The 20,170-nt window shown below is 36.7% G+C and overlaps 1 protein-coding gene across 14 annotated transcripts in view; it reads right to left on the bottom strand.

Moving 5' to 3' along the window:
* Positions 1–20,170, bottom strand: part of CDC42BPA (CDC42 binding protein kinase alpha) — a 309,574-nt gene that overhangs the window by 244,449 nt on the left and 44,955 nt on the right. The gene's annotated exons all lie outside the window — the stretch shown is intronic.

Genomic DNA, 20,170 nt, shown 5'->3' with positions numbered 1-20,170 from the left:
GGGAGTTTCAGCAATTCCCACCAAGTAAATTCAGATTTCTTTCACACTCATTCACTTATTTGCCCTTTTAACACTCCTTTAGCAAGAGTCTACACTATACAAAGCATGGTGGCAATCACTGGAGTCTGAACAATTATGAGTACAATATGATACCTTCCTTCAACAAGTTCTCAGTCTTCAGGGCAGACAGACAGTAGACACATACACAAAACCTAACAATGGGAAAACTTCTAATAGAGGTAAATATAAAGTGCCTCAGGATAGGTGAGAATGGAACACTAATACTTCACAAAGTAACACAGGAACTGGACCTTGAGGATAAGTCGAATTTTGCTACTTTGCCTGGGTTTGCAGTGTAGACATTCCAGGCACAGGAAGCAATATAAGCAAATGAAGAGAGGCAAGAAAATGACCTTGAGGTGATAACAGTAAATATTCCATTGTTGTTACAGAATTTTAAGAAACGCAGAGAAATTGGACCTAGAAAGTGGAAAATGTAAATGCTCTTGAATACCATATAAGGAATTTAGACATCCTATTAATAATAGGGGATAAACTGACATATTTTTTAAAATCCTAAAATCAATGTATGTTCTGCTGCCTCTAAGAGAAATGTATACCCATCTTCCTCTCCTCCCTTCATGTCCCTCTTCATTCTCACACAAAAAGGAGTAATATGATTAAAGGGTCATTATATATATTTTTTTTTAAGATTTTCTTTTTATTTATTTATTCGACAAAGATAGAGACAGCCAGCAAGAGAGGGAACACAAGCAGGGGGAGTGGGAGAGGAAGAAGCAGGCTCCCAGCGGAGGAGCCTGATGTGGGGCTCGATCCCATAACGCCAGGATCACGCCCTGAGCCGAAGGCAGACGCTTAACCACTGTGCCACCCAGGCGCCCCTAAAGGGTCATTATATATTGATATAGTTCTTTTCCCCTTCCTTCCACGAAGCGAGAGTAATATTTATTTGAGCATTAGGAGAGTGAAATAAGCAAGCCAGTCCTTATAACCTGATTTGATCTGAAGATATTTAGCCCGACTAACTAACTTAGAAAAGAAGGATATTCCACATTGCCTATCTCAGTCTAGGACAGAATTCTGTGCTGGTGTTTTAGATAATAAGGAAAGGAAATAGAGATTGGCTATTTGGAATTCACACAACAGAGAAGATGATTAAAGGAATATCAAATTTGAATGAAGGTATGAAGGATCTCATCCTAGGAGAAAGAACACACAAAACAATGGCACCTTGGTTTCTGAACAAACTGGACTGGACAAAGTGTTGAGACTGTGGGACCCAGTCAGGGTCCCCAAAGGAAATACCTTATCATAATCGGAGGAAAGTTTATTGACAAATAGACTATCTGCAAAGGTGTAGGCGGGATATAAGGGAACCACAAGGAACAGTAGTTATGAGTACTGCTATCTATCTAGCAGTAATCTGAAACTAGGGTCCCTCCCTTTCCCAGCTTCTACATCAGCATTTCAGAAATACATGGTTAAGACTGGTAGGTATAGAATATATAAATTAAAAATAAAGATGTGGAGCCAGCAAGTATGAGTCTAGTGCTGGTCCACTTGCCAGCTAAAGCTACAAAACATCGCACAGCAGCCTACAACTTAACATTCAGCAGTTCTTTAAATACATTTTCTATTTCATTTTATATTCCTCCTACCTCAAGACTTCCAAATAACCTGACCCCAAATAAAGCACATGCTCTATACCCTTGTCTCATTACTGATCCTAAATTAAACAATAGCATTTCATTACAGGCAACTACAGTTATTTGTAATCTGGAATAATTCCATATATACCTTCTTTTGGGTTAACATCCTACTTATCTAAAAGGTCAAAAATGTAACTTTTTCAAACCTCTGAAACACTATCACAAAACAGGAAAGAAACTATTTTTAGTTAAATTCAATTAGCCAATATATAATACATCGTTAGTTTTTGATGTAGTATTCAATGATTCACAGAAAGTATTTTTTAAAAACCAGAGTAAATGAAACAGAATCCAGGGAAGCAAACAGCTGTTAAAAAGATCTTTTAGCAAAGGTACGAAGGATGATAGTATGCCAAAAAAACATCATTTTTCCACACAGTAGCATATACCCTGAAAGTACCACAAATGAGTACTATAAAATCATGTGTAATTAGGACTAAAGATTTTGAGTTTTCCAAGTTTTATGGGAGCCTTCAGCATTAACAGAAATTTTAAAAATAATTCTATCTATTCTTTACTTCCTGGTACCTGCTGGTAAAATCCCATTTCTTTGACTTTGCAAAACTATTTTATTTTAGGTATTCAAAACTGAATTAAGTCACAAATTTCTTCAGAAGGCTCATAGTTTTGGGGTGCCTGGGTGGCACAGTCATTAAGCGTCTGCCTTCAGCTCAGGGTGTGATCCTGGTGTTCTGGGATCGAGCCCCACATCAGGCTCCTCTCATAGGAGCCTGCTTCTTCCTCTCCCACTCCTCCTGCTTGTGTTCCCTCTCTTGCTAGCTATCTCTCTGTCAAATAAATAAATAAAAAATCTTAAAAAAAAAAAAAGTGAAACCATCAAGTGTTTGTAGGTGTGTGAAGTGTGAATAACAGGTATTCTCATACACAGCTGATATGACTATTACTTACAATCTCAGTGAAGAGGATTTGGTTTTCTATTTCATTATTTTAATTTGGTATATTACTTATAGAGATTTCAAAAACTGAACCATCTTTATATACTTTGGTATAAACCATACTTGGTTGTAATGTATTCATTTAACACACAGATGACATTGCTTTGCTTTGATTTTATTTTAAAATTTTACATCTGTGTTCATAAACAATGTTGGTCTATGCTTATCTTTTTTCTATACTGTCTTCATCTGCTTTGGGACCAAAGATAAATCAACCTCATTAAGTATTTAGTAGCTTTCTCTCCTTTTTCATTCTCTAAACAAAATCTAGGTTGTTTAAAGATCTCCAGGTGATGAACAAAACTACAAAACCTTTAGAAGATGAAAGCAGAGACTCTGACTATAAGGTTTGATAAAACATGCTAATGAAAACATCTTTTCAGTGGACTTTTAATAATTGACTTCTTTCATATTATTGTCATTTTCACATTTTCTATTTCCTTCTGTAACAACTGTTAATTATGCTTTTCTACAAATTTATACATTGCATTGAAATTCTCAAATGTACTGGAATAAAGTGAAATAATATTCTTTTGTTTAAAAACTCTACGATATAAATAGGTTTGATCCCTTTTTAGATGCTAATACTGTATATTTGGGTCTTTTTTCTTTGTTTTTCCTTACCAATATTGCTGGAAGTTTGCATATTTTACAGTAATTCTTCCAAATACATAGTATTTAGATTTGCTGGTCCTCCATAAAATTCTGTGGGTTTTTTCTTGTTTTAGTAGGTTCTTCCCCAAATTTATGCAAAATTTCAGAAAAAGTAGAGGCTAATATTAATCCTTCCCTCCCACCAAATAACTAAGTTAGACATATTAATAATAAGCAAAAGAGATATTAGGGGAAAAAACATTAGAATAAAGATTAAAAGGAGCCGTACATAGAGCTTTAAAAAAAAAAAAAAGTCAAAATAACCAGGACATAATGATTCTAAACACATATATACCCAATAACATAACATCAAAATATGTAAAGCCAAACTGACAGACATAAAAGAAGAAACAAACTCACCTTCATAGATTTTACTATAACCCTCCCAGTAACTGATAACTCAACCAGGCCAAAAAAAAAAAAGTACCATACATGTAATGCTCCACCTATGAGTTGGAGAATATCATTATAAAACACACACAGAACTTCTACAAATTTTGGCAACATGCCAAGACATAAAAATACCTCCAACAAATTTCAAAGTACTGGGAACATAAAAATCAGATTATGTAAGTATAGTGCAATTAGAAATCAATAACAGAAAGGTTACCAGGAAAAACCATAAGCGCTGATTTCCAAAATCAATTTTAAAGAAGAAATTAATAAGATAATTAGAAAATATTCAGAACTACATAATAATAAAATACTATACAACAATAGCAGCCTAAACCAGTATATTGAGGGGGGGGGCTCTCAAAATCAACAATTAACACCTTAAAAATTAAGGTGTTAAATAGACAATGAAGTATTAGGCCAAAAGAATAAACTCAAAGTAGAAGAAAACAAAAAGGTAAGAAAGCAAAATAAATAAAAGTAATTAATTTGAAAATAAGAAAATAATAGAAAGGGTCAACAAGGCCAAAGGACAACAGAAAATCTATACTGGAAATGAGAAACTGGACAAAACTTCAGATGGTGAGATTAAATGGATGGTAAGAGAATATCATTAAAAGCTTATGCCAATAAATTTGAAAATGCAGAAGTAAACAAATTCCTAGAACGAGTAACTGTTTTTTTAAGTTAAAAATATGAACTATCTAATAAATAAGCTGAATCACTAGTGTAAAAATCTTCCACAAAAAACAAAACAAAACAAAACAAAACAAAACCCAGACCAATCCTGAATAGCTTTACCTGCAAGTACAACTAAAAACATTAAGAGGTAATTCCCATACTAAATGAAATTTTCCAAAGAATAAACCAAGAGGGAAAGCTGTATAGCTCATTTCAGCCTAACATCAGACCAAAAATACAGATGTTGTTCATGAATACAGATGCAAAAAGTTTCACCAAATTATCAACCTAATCAAGCAATTTATAAATAAAATAACATGACCAAGTTGGGTTTATCCCAAGAATGCTAGGTTGTTTTAATATTAGAAAATTGATTAACATGATTCATCACATAAACAGATTTTTAAAATATCAATATTTCAAAAAAATATCTACATACAAACACTATTCAATAAAATCATACAACAATTCATGCTATTTTTAAAAACTACACTTTTAACGAATGAGAAACAGAAGGAAACTTCCATGCCTGATAACTGATAGCTACAACCGCAGCAGAATAGCAAACATAACACTTAACAGAAAAATGTTAAAAACATTCTCCTTAAAAATCAAGAGGCAAATAAGGATGTCTTCTATTAAAATAATCATTATCACTTCTACTTAACATTTTAATAATGATACAAGCAGTGCAGTAGAAAAAGAAATAACAGACATAAGGACTGAAAAGGAAGAAAGAAAACTTATTATGCACAGATGATGTAATTACATAGAAAATCACACAAGCAAATCAAAACCACAAGGAGATATCACTTCACACCTGTCAGAATGGCTACTATCAAAAAGACAAGAAGTAACAAGTACTGGCAAAGATGTGGAGAAAAGGAACCTTTGTGCAATGTTGGTGGGAGTGCAAATTAGTGCAACAACTGTGGAAAATATGTAGGTTCCTCAAAAAATTAAAAATAGAAATAGAAATATATGATCCAGTAATTCTATTACTATTTATTCACAGAACATAAAAATACTAATTCAAAAAGATATATGCATCCCTATGTTTATTGCAACATTATTTACAATAGCTAAGACATGAAAGCAACCCTAGTGTCTGCCGACAGATGAATGGATAAAGATGTGACGTGTGTGTGTAGATGTGTGTGTGTGTGTGTGTGTGTGTTGGAGTATTACAAAGCCATAAAAAGGATGAAATTTTGCCATTTGTAACAATGAATGAATGAACCTAGAGGGTAGGCAGATGAAATAAGTCAGAGAAAGACAAATACAAAATGATTTCACTCATACATGGAATCTAAAAAACAAATGAATAAACAAACAAAAAGCAGAATCTGACCTGTAAATACAGAGAACAAATTGATCATTACCAGTGCGAAAGGGGGTGAGGGGATGGTGAAGATGGGTAAAGGGGAGTGGAGATACAGACTTACAGCTATGGAATCAATAAGTTATGGAAATAAAAGACACACCACAGCAAATAGAGTCAATGATATTTTAATAGTGTTCTATGATGACAGATGACAGCCACACTTGTGGTGAACCCAGCATAACATAAAGAAAAGTTGAATCAGTAAGTTGTACACCTGAAACTAATGTAACATTTGTGTCAACTACACAAAAAATTTTTAAAGAAATTTATTAAATTTCATCTTCCATAAAAATATGCTTCAAATTGAAATAATGTATAGATCCATAATATTTTTGAGTTCTCTACTCTGAATGCAAATAAATTATTTCAAATATATAATCCCCCCACAAAACAAAAACCAGACTCTTAATTACAGAGAACCAACTGGTAGTTGCCAGAGGAGAGGTGGGTGAAAGGATTGGCAAAACAGGTGAAGAAGATTAAGACGTACAAACTTTCAGTTATAAAGTAAGTCACAGAGAGGAAAAGTACAGCACAGGGAGGAAAAAAAAAACAAAAAAAAATCAATATGCGTCATGACTGCAATGATTGAATCAAGCAAGTTGCTGGACAGAAATATTATGCAAAAGTCAATTTCACTCCTATATAACAAAAACATTTTTGGAAACTGATCTGGAAAGATATTTATGATGGCATAAATATAGCTTTTAAAAGGACCAATCAATAAATCCACCAAAAGATGTATCTGCCCTTAATATACTACAAATGTTTCCTGAAAGATGTTAAAGACTCAAACAAAAAGTCCTTGGATAGGAAGGCACAGTATCATTAAAAGGTCAATTCACCCCAAATATATCTGCAATTTAATGTAATTACACTCAAAATCCCACCCAGGGTTTTCATGAACTTGACAAGCTAATTCTAAAATCTACAAGGATGAGGGGCGCCTGGGTGGCACAGCGGTTAAGCGTCTGCCTTCGGCTCAGGGCGTGATCCCGGCGTTATGGGATCGAGCCCCACATCAGGCTCCTCCGCTAGGAGCCTGCTTCTTCCTCTCCCACTCCCCCTGCTTGTGTTCCCTCTCTCACTGGCTGTCTCTATCTCTGTCAAATAAATAAAATCTTTAAAAAAAAATAAAATAAAATCTACAAGGATTAACAAAGGACCAAGAATAATCAAGACACTTTTGACAAAAACAAAAACAGAAAACATGATAGGAGAAAGACTTGCACTATTAACAAACCAAGACTTATAATAAAACTATGGTAATTAAAATAGTATGTGTTGGCAAGAAGATGGGACAAATTGGCCAAACAGAGAGCCCAGAAGCAACTCATACACATATGGATATAATTTATAATAGTACTGGCACAGTACAATGGTGGGAAAAGAACGGACTATTTAACACATGACACTGGGACAATGGTCATAGTCAGGAAAGGAATGCAACTGGAATAGTATTTCACACAATATACAAAGTCATTCCAGGTTTTTAGAAGACAATATACAGGATACTAAGACTTTGGGTTGGAGAAGAATTTTTTAATGAAGACAAAGTATAGTTTATTTAAACAATTAATAAATTTGACCATTAATTTTTTCATCTGGGCGCCTGGGTGGCGCAGTCATGTAAGCATCCAACTCTTGCTTTCAGATTGTGATCTCAGGGTCATGAGATCGAGCCCCAGGTCAGGCTCCAAGCTCAGCGCAAAGCCTGCTTAAGACTCTCTCTCCCTCTGCCCTTTCCCATCAGTGCTCACTCACACATGTGCTCTTTCTCTCAAAATAAATAAATCTTTAAAAAAATTTTTTTTTCATCAAAGGCACCATAAAAGCAAGACACTAACTAGGAGTATTTAACTGTGATACATATAACTGAAAATGGACTGGTATCCAGAATACATACCAATCTCCTACCAATTCATTTTAAAGAAGCAAATCACTTGTTATGATGAGCACTGAGTGTTGTATGTGATTAATCACTGAATTCTACTCTAAAACCAAAACTGCACCGTATATGTTAACTAGACTTTCAATAAAAATTTAAAAGGGAAAAAATAAATAAGTAAATGGAACAAACCAATTGAAAAATTGTATATTTCATAGAGGAGAAAACACAATGGCCCATAAACATATCAAAAGACAGCCAACCCGGGGCACCCAAGTGGCTCAGTCGTTAAGCGTCTGCCTTCAGCTCAGGTCATGATCCCAGCGTTCTGTGATCAAGCCCCGCATCAGGCTCCAGCCCCGCATCGGGCTCCCTGCTCAGAGGGAAGCCTGCTTCTCCCTCTCCCACTCCCCCTGCTTGTGTTCCCTCTCTCTCTGCCTGTCAAATAAATAAAATCTTAAAAAAAAAAAAAAAAAAAAAGACAGCCAAGTCAATAGTAACTGAACAACTGTACCTAAAACCACAGCTACCTACAATTTCGTATACATCTGACTGGCAAAAATTTTAAAAGTCAACAAAAACCAAGTGTTGGGAGGAATAATATCTGGTCCACTGCTAGTGGGAATGTAAATGAATACAACCACTGTATTTAAGTTTCCCATTTAGCTATTACAATGGAATATATGCATATCCTGCTATCCAGAGATTCCATCATTGACATATAACAGCACCTAGAGAAACTCTTGCATATGGGAACTGAAAGATATTCAGCATCATCCATAATAACGAAAACCTGTAAACAAATGTCCATCTACATGAAGATGGACTGTGGTTCATTCATACAATCAAGTAATACAAGGAAGTGAAAATAAATGAACCATAGCTATTTTAAGTGAAAAATAATAAAGGGAAACATCAATAAAGTGAATTCTGGATGCAGAAGGGGAGACTGGTCACACTAGTCAGAAAGGCAAAAATTAACAAGTCAGTAAACAACAGATGTTGGCAAAGATGTGGAGAAAGGGGAACGGTCTTACACTGTTGGTGGGAATGCACACTGGAGCAGCCACTCTGGAAAACAGTATGGAGGTCCCTCAAAAAGTTAAAAATAGAGCTACCCTATGACCCAGCAATTGCACTACTAGGTATTTATCCAAAGGATACAAACATAGTGATTCAAAGTGGTACATGCACCCCAATGTTTATAGCAGCAATGTCCACAATAGCCAAAATATGGAAAGAGCCCAGATGTCCATTGATGGATGAATGGATAAAGAAGATGTGGTACCTACATACGATGGAATATTACTCAGCCATCAAAAAGAATGAAATCTTTCGATTTGCAACAACATGGATGGAACTAGAGGGTATTATGCTAAGTGAAATAAGTCAGTCAGAGAAAGATAAATATATGATTTCACTCATATGTGGAATTTAAGAAACAAAACAGATTAACATGGGAAGGGGAGGAAAAATAAAGATAAAATCAAAAAGGGAGACCAACGGTAAGAGACTCTCTATAGAAAACAAACTAAGGGCCGGTGGAGGGGAGGTGGGTGGGGGGATGGGGTAAATGGGTGATGGGTATTAAGGAGGGCATATAATGTAATGAGCACTGGGTCTTAAGTGCAACCGGTGAATCATTAATTCTACCTCTGAAAATAATAATAAAATATATGTTAATTTAGTTGATTTTAAATAAAAAAATAAAGTGACCAAAAAAGTGGGGGGGGGGAGAAGGGGAGGCTAGAAGGGGGAGCTGTACCACTCAATGTCAATTACAGGAAGAACTGTCAATTACAGACCCCAAAAGAAAAATCATTAACTGTTACAGACCCCAAAAGAAAAACTCAATAATCATAAATTATAGGCCCCAACAGGAAAAGATGAGCACTGTATCTCCTACAAGAAATGACCATCCCTGCAGCTCAGCTGGTGAGAAACCACTATCACCCTGAACTCCTGTTTTGCTCCAAGGAAGACTTTTGTTCAAAACAACTCCCAACTTCCTCCTTATTATCCATAAAATATCATTCCTCTCTTTTGTTTGTTGGATTTGCCTATGGTTTTGCCATAATTTGCATACCTCAAATTGCAATTCTCTGTTATTCCTGAATAAACCCATTTTTCTGGTAAAATAAATATTTTTAAGGTTAACATAAACAAAGTGGATAAATCTCAAAAACACACTACCTAGGAAAAGAGTCACAAAAACATACAGTATGATTTCCTTTAAATAAAGTTCAAAAACAGGCAAAAATTAACATTCTATAGGAACTTAGAAAAGTGATAAATCAATAAAGAAAAGCAATCAACTTCATGGTGGTGATTTATTCTGGAGAAAAAAGAGAAACACACACTTTGTTTCTAAGATCTTGTTCATAACCCATTTCTAAAGTTGGATCAAAGAATAGAGAGATGTTCATTTTATTATCATCTTTTGAATTGTAAAGTTTTATACACTCTTTTATACCTCACAAGAAAAACTTGCTAAAAAAATTTTAAAATTTGTATAATGTGAATGAATCAATATTCATGTTAATGAAAATGGTTAGCTCAAAAACTGAGTTATTTGGCCAGAACTTTTTCACAACTTAGTATTCTTTCAAATCTGAGAAACTATGATGTTTTTAACTAAACCTGATGATATACCTTTATTTTAATTTCAGTGATGTAGTTAGATGAAAACAATTGGTCATAAAAAAATGAACTGTGAACAACTTTAGGAACAAAATAAATCATTACTAGTCATTATTCACCAAAAAAAAAAATTCTTTGAGGGACGCCTGGGTGGCACAGTTAGGGTTAAGCACTGAACTCTTGATTTAACCTCAGCTCATGATCTCAGGGTTGTGTACTGAGCCCTTCGTCAGGCTCCATGCTCAGCAAGGAGTCTGCTTGAGATTCTCTTTCCCTCTCCCTTTGTCCCTTCCACTCATGCACGTGCGTGCTCTCTCTCTCTCTAAAATAAATAAAATACTTTTTTAAAAAAAAAGTTATTTGAAGACATGTTCCTGAAAAGAATATATGACTAGTTGATCATAGGCCCTTCAATCTACTACATACATGATGCATGCAACTTCATCCCTCAAGTAAAACAATAATCTTATTGACGATTACCTAATTCAAAACCATTTTCTATTCACATATTACTAAGAAGCACTACCCAAGAACTTCTCGGTGGAGGAGTTAAGATGGCAGAGGTCCCCCCTAAGCTTGTCTCATCCCTTGAACACAGCTAGTTAGCATATCATTCTAAACACCCAAGAAATCAATCGGAGATCTAAGAGAACAAAAACTGCAAGTCTACAAGTAGAGAAGGGACCACTCTGGAAGTTAGAAAGTGTGGAAAGTTGGAGGAGATATAGCTGTAGCTATGGCAGGAGGGAGGGAGTCTGCTTACGGAGGCTACCGGGAGTATTACAAGTCAGGGAACCCAAAATCTGAACTTTGAGGAGTCCGCTACCATGGGGGACATGTCTGGCTTAACGGTACTTGGGTGGCAAAGCCTGACAAAGCCCCAGGAGCGAGAGCATGGTCTGAGGATCCCCTGGATCGCAAGAAGAACAGGTGGTGCCAACATGCTGCACTGTTCTCATGCACGGAAGCAGGGAAGGTGCCTGCGAGCAGCAGGTCTTGGTGCCAGCCTACTGCTCTGTTTTGCCATTAACTGTGAACTGCTGCACAATCCTGTAACCCCTTTTCCTGGGGCCCACAGAAATGGCAAAAGCTCAGTGAGACCCCCCCTGGAGGAACAACACAGGTTGACATCCCAGGAGTCCCTGAGTTTTGAAACTCAGTCACATGCTGGAGATAAAAAAAAAAAAAAAAAAAAAAAAAGCTCAGACACAGGCAGAGTGAATGCAAGGTTCGGATAGAAACCAGGGACACAAGAGGGGTGACTGACTGCTCTTCCATGAGGGCTCACTGAAGAGTCGGGGTGCAAACTTTCAACTCCAGAACTAGAGAGCTGGGCATGCCATGTTCATCCCACCCATGAGCTCGGAAAGACTTCAGAGGGCAAAAATAGCGCCACCTAGTGGACCCCAGAACCGCTTACACCAAGCCCCACCTCCCTGACTGAAACAAGTCAGCCTGAGAATCAGCTCAAGAGGCCACTCCCTCAGAAGACCACACATCATTTACTGATCATAGAAGACTAACTTTTCAGTCCTCTATGATCTATGATCATCTCAAGGGGAAGTAGGGCCTACCTTCCTTTTTACTTTTATTCTTTTTTTTTTATTATTTTTCATTTATTATTTAATTCCTTTGTTATTTTTTATTATTTTTAGATTTTTATATACTTTTTTTTTAAATTATTTTTGTTTCTTTTCCTTTCTCTTTTTTTTTATTTTGAGATTTAGATTTTTTAAACAAGTAGACCAAAACACACCCAGGATCTAGTTTTTTTGCTTTGGGTTTGTTTTTTTTTCTTTTTTTTCTTTTTTTTTTTTTTTCCTTTCTCTTTTGGATTTTGTTTTTGTTTTCTTTCTTCTTTTCTTTTCTGGACAAAATAACAAGAATGGAGAAATCCACACAAAACAAAGAACAGGAAATAGAACTATGGACAAGGATTTAATCAATACAGATGTAAGAAAGATGTCTGAACTAGAATTTAAAACAATTATAAGGATACTAGCTGGGCTCAAAAAAAGCATAGAAAACAAAAGAGAATCCCTTACTGCAGAGATTTAAAAAACTAAAATCTACTCAGGACAAAATTAAAAATGCTACAACCAAGATGCAGTCCCAAATGCAAGCCATAAAAACAAGGATGGACGAAGCAGAGGAGCAAATCAGTGATACAGAAGATAAAATTATGGAAAATAATGAAGCTGAAAAGAATTGGGAAAGAAAGGTAATGGAGACTTAGGGAACTCAGCAACTTATTAAAACGTAGTAACATTCGTACCATAGGAATCCCATAAGAAGGACCAGAAGGTTTATTCTAACAAATTATAGCTGAAAACCTCCCTAATCTGGGGAAGGACACAGATATCAAAATGCAAGAAGCACAGAGAATCCCTAATAAATTCAACAAAAGCCAGCTATCACCAAGGTATATCATAGTCAAGTTCATAAAATGTACAGATAAAGAAAGAATCCTGAAAGCAGCAAGACAGGGGAAAGTCCTTAACCTACAAGGGAAGACAGATCAGGTTTGCAGCAGATCTGTCCACAGAAACTTGGCAGGCCAGAAAGAAGTGGAAGAAAATATTCAACGTGCTGGATGGGAAAAATATGCAGCCAATTCTTTATCCAGCAAGGCTGTCATTCAGAATAGAAAGAGAGATAAAGAGTTTCCCAAACAAACAAAAACTAAAAGAGTTTGTGATCACTTAAACCAGGCCCATGAGAAATTTTAAGGGGGACACTGAGTGGAGAAAAAAAGACCAAAAGCAACAAAGACTAGAAAGGACCAGAGAACATCCCCAGAAACATCAACTCTACAGGTAACACAAAGACACTAAATTTGTATCTTTCAATAATGAATGTAAATGGACTAAATGCTCCAATCAAAAGACACAGGGTATCAGAATGGATAATAAAACAAGATCCATCTATATGCTGCCTCCAAGAGACTCACCTTAGACCTAAAGACACCTGCAGACTGAAAGCGAAAAGATGTGAACCATCTATCATTGTTAATGGACGTCAAAAGTAGCCATAATTATATCAGACAAACTAGATTTTAAAACAAAGACAAGAGATGAAGAAGGGTTCTGTAGAGGGTACTGTATCAAAATAAAGGGTTTTATCCACCTAGAAGATCTAACAATTGTAAATATTTATGCCCCCAACTTGGGAGCACCCAAATGTATAAACAATAAACATAAAGAAACTCATTGATAATAATACAATAATAGTAGGGACTTTAACACCCCACTGACACCAAAGGACAGATCATCCAAGCAGAAAAATCAACAAGGAAACAATGGCCTTGAATGACACACTGGACCAGATGGATATAACAGATATATTCAGAACATTTCATCCTAAAGCAGATAACACAAATACACATTCTTTTCAAGCGCACATGGGACATTCTCCAAAATAGATCACATGCTAGGTCACAAATCAGGCCTCAACAAGTACAAAAGGATTGATATCATACCATGCATACTTGCGGACCACAACGGTATGAAGCTTGAAGTCATCCACAAGAAAAAATTTGGAAAACCCACAAATACGTGGAGGTTAAAGAACGTCCTGCTAAAGAATGAATGGGTTAACCAGGAAATCAAAGATGAAATTTAAAAAATACATGGAAGTGAATGAAAATGAAAACATCACTGTCCAAAACCTCTGGGATGCAGCAAAGGCAGTCCTAAGAGGGAAGTATATTGCAATATGGGCCTACCTCAAGAGGCAAGAAAATTCTCAAATACACTATCAAACTTTATACCTAAAGGAGCTAGAAAAAGAACAGCAAATAAAGCCTAAAGCCAACAGAAGGGAAATTATTAATAAAGATTAGAACAGAAATTAATGATATAGAAACAAACAAAAAAGAATGGATTAATGAAACTAAGAGCTGGTTCTTCGAAAGAATTAATAAAATTGATAAACCCCTAGCCAGACTTATCAAAAAGAAAAGAAAAAGGACCCAAATAGATAAAATCATGAATGAGGGGTGCCTGGGTGGCTCAGCTGGGTAAGTGTCTGCCTTTGGCTCAGGTCATGATCACAGCTCCTGGGATCAAGCCCCGCATTGGGCTCCCTGCTCAGTGGAGAGCCTGCTTCTCCCTCTCTGCCTGCTGCCCACCCCCACCCCCGCTTGTGCGCACGCACGCTCTCTCTCAAAATCTTTAAAAAAAAAAAAAATGAATAAAACAGGAGAGATCACAACCAACACCACAGAAATACAAACAATTATGAGAGAATACTATGAAAAATTATAGGCCAACTGGACAACCTGGAAGAAATGGACCAATTCCTAGAAACCTACAAGCTACCAAAACAAACAGGAAAAAATAAAAAATTTGAACAGACCCATAGCCAGCAAAGAAATTGAATCAGGAATCAAAAATCTCCCAACAAACAAACATCCAGGGCCAGATGGCTTCCCAGGGGAATTCTACCAAACATTTAAAAAAAGTTAATACCCATTCTTCTTAAACGGCTCCAAAAAACAGAAATGGAAGAAAACTTCCAAACTCATTCTACAAAGTCAGCATTACCTTGATTCTAAAACTAAAGACCCCACTAAAAAGGAGAAATACAGGCCAATACCCCTGATGAACACGGATGCCAAAATTCTCAGCAAAATACTAGCACACTGAATTCAACAGTACATTAAAAGAATTATTTACCACGGTCAAGTGGGATTTATTTCTGAGCTGCAGGGGTGATTCAATATTCACAAATCAATCAACATGATAAACCGCATTAATAAAAGAAAGGATAACATCATTATGATTCTCTCAATAGATACAGAAAACGTATTTGACAAAATACAGCAGCCTTTCTTGATAAAAACCCTCAACAAAGTAGGGATAGATAGAATATACCTCAACATCATAAAGGCCATATATAACGACCCACAGCTCATATCATCCTCAATGGGGAAAAACTGAGAGCCTATCCCTTATGGTCAGGAACAAGACAAGGATGTTCCTCTCACCATTACTATTTAACACAGTACTGGATGTCTTAGCCTCAGCAATGAGATAACAAAAAGAAATAAAAGGCATCCAAACTGGCAAGGAAGAAGTCAAACTTTCACTATTTGCAGATGACATGATATTCTACATAGAAAACCCAAAATGCCAACAAATAATTGCTAGAACTAATACATGAATTCAGCAAAGTTGCAAGATATAAAATCAATATGCAGAAATCTGTTGCATTTCTATACACCAATAATGAAGCAGCAGAAAAAGAAATCCAGGAATGGATCCCATTTGCAACTGCACCAAAAACAAACAGATACCTAGGAATAAACCTGACTAAAGAGGTAAAATATCTATACTCTGAAAACTACAGAAAACTTATGAAAGAAGTTGAAGAGGACACAAAGAAATGGAAAAGCATTTCATGCTTATGGATTGGAAGAACAAACATTGTTAAAATTTCTATACTACTGAAAGCAATCTACACATTTAATGCAATTCCTATCAAAATACCACCAGCACTTTTTCACAAAGCTAGAACAAACAATCCTAAAACTTCTATGGACACACAAAAGACCCCAAATAACCAAAGCAATTCCGAAAAAGAAAAACAAAACTGGAGGCATCATGATTCCAGATTTCAAGGTGTATTACAAAGCTGTGATCATCAAAACAGTATGGTACTGGCACAAGAACAGACACATAGCTCAATGGAAAGAATAGAAAACCCAGAAAAGGCCCCTCAACTATATGGTCAACTAATCTTTGACAAAGCAGGAAAGAATATTCAATGGAAAAAATACAGTCTCTTCCACAAACGGTGTTGGGAAAACTGGACAGCTACATGCAAAAGAATGAAACTGGACCACTTTCTTACACGATACACAAAAATAAATTCAAAATGAATTAAAGACCTAAATGTGAAAGAGGAAGCCATCAAAATCCTAGAGGAGAACACACACAGAAACCTCTCTGACCTTGGCTATAGCAAATTCTCACTAGACACATCACCGGAAGCAAGGGAAAGAGGCAAAAATGAACTACTGGGACTTCATCAAGTTAAAAAGCTTCCACACAGCAAAGAAAACAATCAACAAAACTAAAAGGCAGTCTACGGAATGGGAGAAAATATTTGCAAAAGACATATTAGGAAAAGGGTTAGTATCCAAAAATCCATAAAGAACTTATCAAACTCAAAACCCAAAAAACAAATAATCCAGTTTAAAAATGGGCAGAAAAGATGAATAGACACTCTTCCAGAGAAGACATACAGATGTCCAACAGACACATGAAAAGATGCTCAACATGACTGATCATCAGGGAAATACAAATCAAAACCACAATGAGATACCACCTCACACCTGTCAGAGTGGCTAAAATTAACAATGCAGGAAACAACTGGTATTGGTGAGGATGTGGAGAAAGGGGAACCCTTGTGCACGGTTGGTGGGAATGCAAACTTGTGCAGCCACTCTGGAAAACAGAATGGAGGTTCCTCAAAAAGTTGAACATGGGTGAATCTTGAAGACATTATGCTAGGTGAAATAAGCCAGACATTAAAAAGACAAATACTGGGGTGCCTGGGTGGCTCAGTCAGTTAAACGTCTGCCTTCAGCTCAGGTTATGATCCCAGGGTCCTGGGATCGAGCCCCACATCAGGCTCCCTGCTCAGCAAGGAGCCTTCTCCCTCTTTCTTCCCCCCCCCCCCACCCCCGCTTGTGTGAGCACACATGCGAACGCGCTCTCTCTCTCTCTCAAATAAATGAATAAAATCTTTAAAAAAAAGACAAATACTATTTGCTTCAACTTACAGGAAATACCTAGAACAGGCAAATTCAGAGAGACAGAAAGTAGATCAGAGGTTACCAGGGGCTAAGGGAGGGGAGAAAGTGGGAAGTTACTGGTTAATGCTTACAAAATTTCTCTTTGGGGTGATGAAAAAGTCTGGGACATAAGTATAGTGGTAATGGGTGTATGACACTGTGAGTGCCATAAATGCCAATGAACTGTACACTTAAAAATGGTTGAAATGGCAAATTCATATCCTTTACCATGTTAAAAATTAGCATGATTAGGGGCGCCTGGGTGGCACAGCGGTTAAGCGTCTGCCTTCGGATCAGGGCGTGATCCCAGCGTTATGGGATCGAGCCCCACATCAGGCTTCTCTGCTGGGAGCCTGCTTCTTCCTCTCCCACTCCCCCTGCTTGTGTTCCCTCTCTCGCTGGCTGTCTCTATCTCTGTCGAATAAATAAATAAAATCTTAAAAAAAAAATTAGCATGATTAATATATCAAAACCACTGAATTATACACTTCAAATGAGTGAATTGTATGGTATGTGAATTATATCTCAATAAAGCTTTTTTTTTTTTTTAAGGAAGAAATCTTTAAAAGTGTGATAAATTGGGTTGATACAGACAGGCCTATTAGAGCTGAAAATGGGAGCCTATAAAAATTGTTAAGACCAATCTCCAATACTTAAAAGGAGCTTTGATTACTACCATATAACAGGATCACAAAACAAAGGTATCATTCAGCCATAAGTGACTTTCTCCCAAGGCTAAATCAGAAGTCTAGAAACAGGGTGCTGAGAGCTGAAACCTCAGGCAAACTACATCTTTGATTATTCTAATTTGTGGTAAAAATGAACAAGGAACTAGAACTATTAAGTATCTATAGAGGGGTATACAGTTACCTTGTCATATTATGATACTCAGTATAAAGAAAACGGAACCAAAACAATTAACCTGTATTAGTGAGTATTCCATTCACAATGTCTGGGACAGCTTAAAAGATGCTCTAATACATTAGAGCTCAGAGTTCAGAAATTCAAGGAAATTATGACATAGAACCAGACGATTCACATTTCAATTACTTGAATATTTCTTATTTCCATACTGCATTTGAAAAAATTGCTTACACATCCAACTTACTGCCAAAATTTCATTAGCAATATTTAAGAAAAATAAGACAGAAAAAAACCATGAATTCTATCCACCACAAGGCCATCTCGGGCACTCAGTGTGATTAAAATAATTGTGGATATTTAAGACAAATTGCAAAAAGAACCTTCATATTCATTACAATAGCTTTTCTGAAAAAGATTTAATAACTATATTATTGCCTCTCACAAAAGTCAAGGCCATATAATTCATCCGTTGTACTTCTAGACAGCAGACACGTCTCTACTGAGGAGATGCTACGTTCACAGTGACATTTCACAAAGTACTACGCCGTTAAATGATAACAATACCTTGACTTTCTTTAATGCTGTACAGTTCAGGGCTTTCACTTGTGGCACATTCTTTGTGAGATATCTGCCATGCCACCTCCCTCCCTGTCTCTGAAAATCCTTCCCTGATTCTCAGGTCAAGTGTCCATCAAGAAGCCTCAGTTATGAGAAGCGGCATGGAAAACTGACCAAAGCTGTACAACAAATCCTTTAAAACTGCGCTCAGAAAGAGTTAATCTCTGCAGATGGCTGTAAGTAGCAGCAGAGACACTCAGCAGGCACTGGGGCAAGCATTCCACCATGAGGCTGAAAGCAAAGAAACAGAAAGAGAACAGCGAAGCTCATACACAAATGACAGGAGTTCTGCCAGCTCTCTCTTATTCCAGGTTCCAGGGGATTCCTGGACATTTGCTTGTATTCCTGACTTGAATTCCTGCAACACCCCTGCATGTTATGGTAAATAACCTGTTTTCACTCACAGCTACTCAGAGGTAGCATCCAAACTAATACCTATTTATCATAAAATTTCCTATGGTAAATGTTATGAACCCATATTTATTGTCAGGCCTGTGAAGTAATATGTGACTTAACTAGTAAGTCATCGTACCTCAGAGAAGGACACACCAACATGGAAGTAATTGTTTTATGTAAATTCTGAAAACCTGTCCCAATTTCAAGAATATGATTTTTCTTTTAAATCCTTTCATTGTTGGGGTGCCTGGGTGGCTCAGTCGTTAAGCGTCTGCCTTCGGCTCAGGGCATGATCCCGGCGTTCTGGGATCGAGCCCCACATCAGGCTCCTCTGCTGGGAGCCTGCTTCTTCCTCTCCCACTCCCCCTGCTTGTGTTGCCTCTCTCACTGGCTGTCTCTATCTCTGTCAAATAAATAAATAAAATCTTTAAAAATCAATCAATCAATCAATCCTTTCATTGTTGTCTGAGTATACCTCATTTTTTAAAGTGCTTCTGGGCAACAAAATGACTTAGTACTAAAGACAAACTTTGTGAGATCTTAGCAGGGACCATTTCATTGAAAGCTGTCTAAGTCAAAGACCATGCTAAGGACTTGTCCTACATTCTCTCTCACTCTCATCATCATTCAGAATAAGTATTATTATTCCCATTTTCCAGGAAAAAAAAACAACAACACAGACTCAGAAAGGTAAAATAAATTGCTGAAGATCACACTGCTAATCGGAGACACGAACAGGATTCAAACTCTGATGGGTCAGGCTCCAAAGCCTTTCTAGTATTCTGTGCTGCCTCTTTCTTCCCAAAATTTGGAAATAAACATAGATGCAAAAAATAAGAGACTCAAACACAAAATAATTCTACGTTAAAAAAAAAAAAGAAGATCTCTTTGAAACAGCAAAGATAAAAGCATATTTCCATCTGAGCCCCCAGCATACTACCTAGTTCACTACACTACTGAGTAAATGGTTAAATGAATAAATTATTCTAAAAGAAAAAGAATTCAAATTTCCAATATGAAATGTCAGGTACACCATGCAAGGCATACCCTCTTCGCTGCTGAATGTAGCCTGAGATCTAAACATGAAGTCTCCTTCAATCCAGCCTCCAGCCTCCCTCCTCCTCACAGCTGCTATCCAGGCCTGAGAATAGGAACACAGGCTGCTGG

The sequence above is a fragment of the Ursus arctos genome, unplaced genomic scaffold (assembly GCF_023065955.2).
Source record: "Ursus arctos isolate Adak ecotype North America unplaced genomic scaffold, UrsArc2.0 scaffold_2, whole genome shotgun sequence".
Classification (NCBI taxonomy): domain Eukaryota; kingdom Metazoa; phylum Chordata; class Mammalia; order Carnivora; family Ursidae; genus Ursus; species Ursus arctos.
Note: the sequence above shows the minus strand (reverse complement) of the source record. Positions and strands in the feature narration are given on the sequence as shown.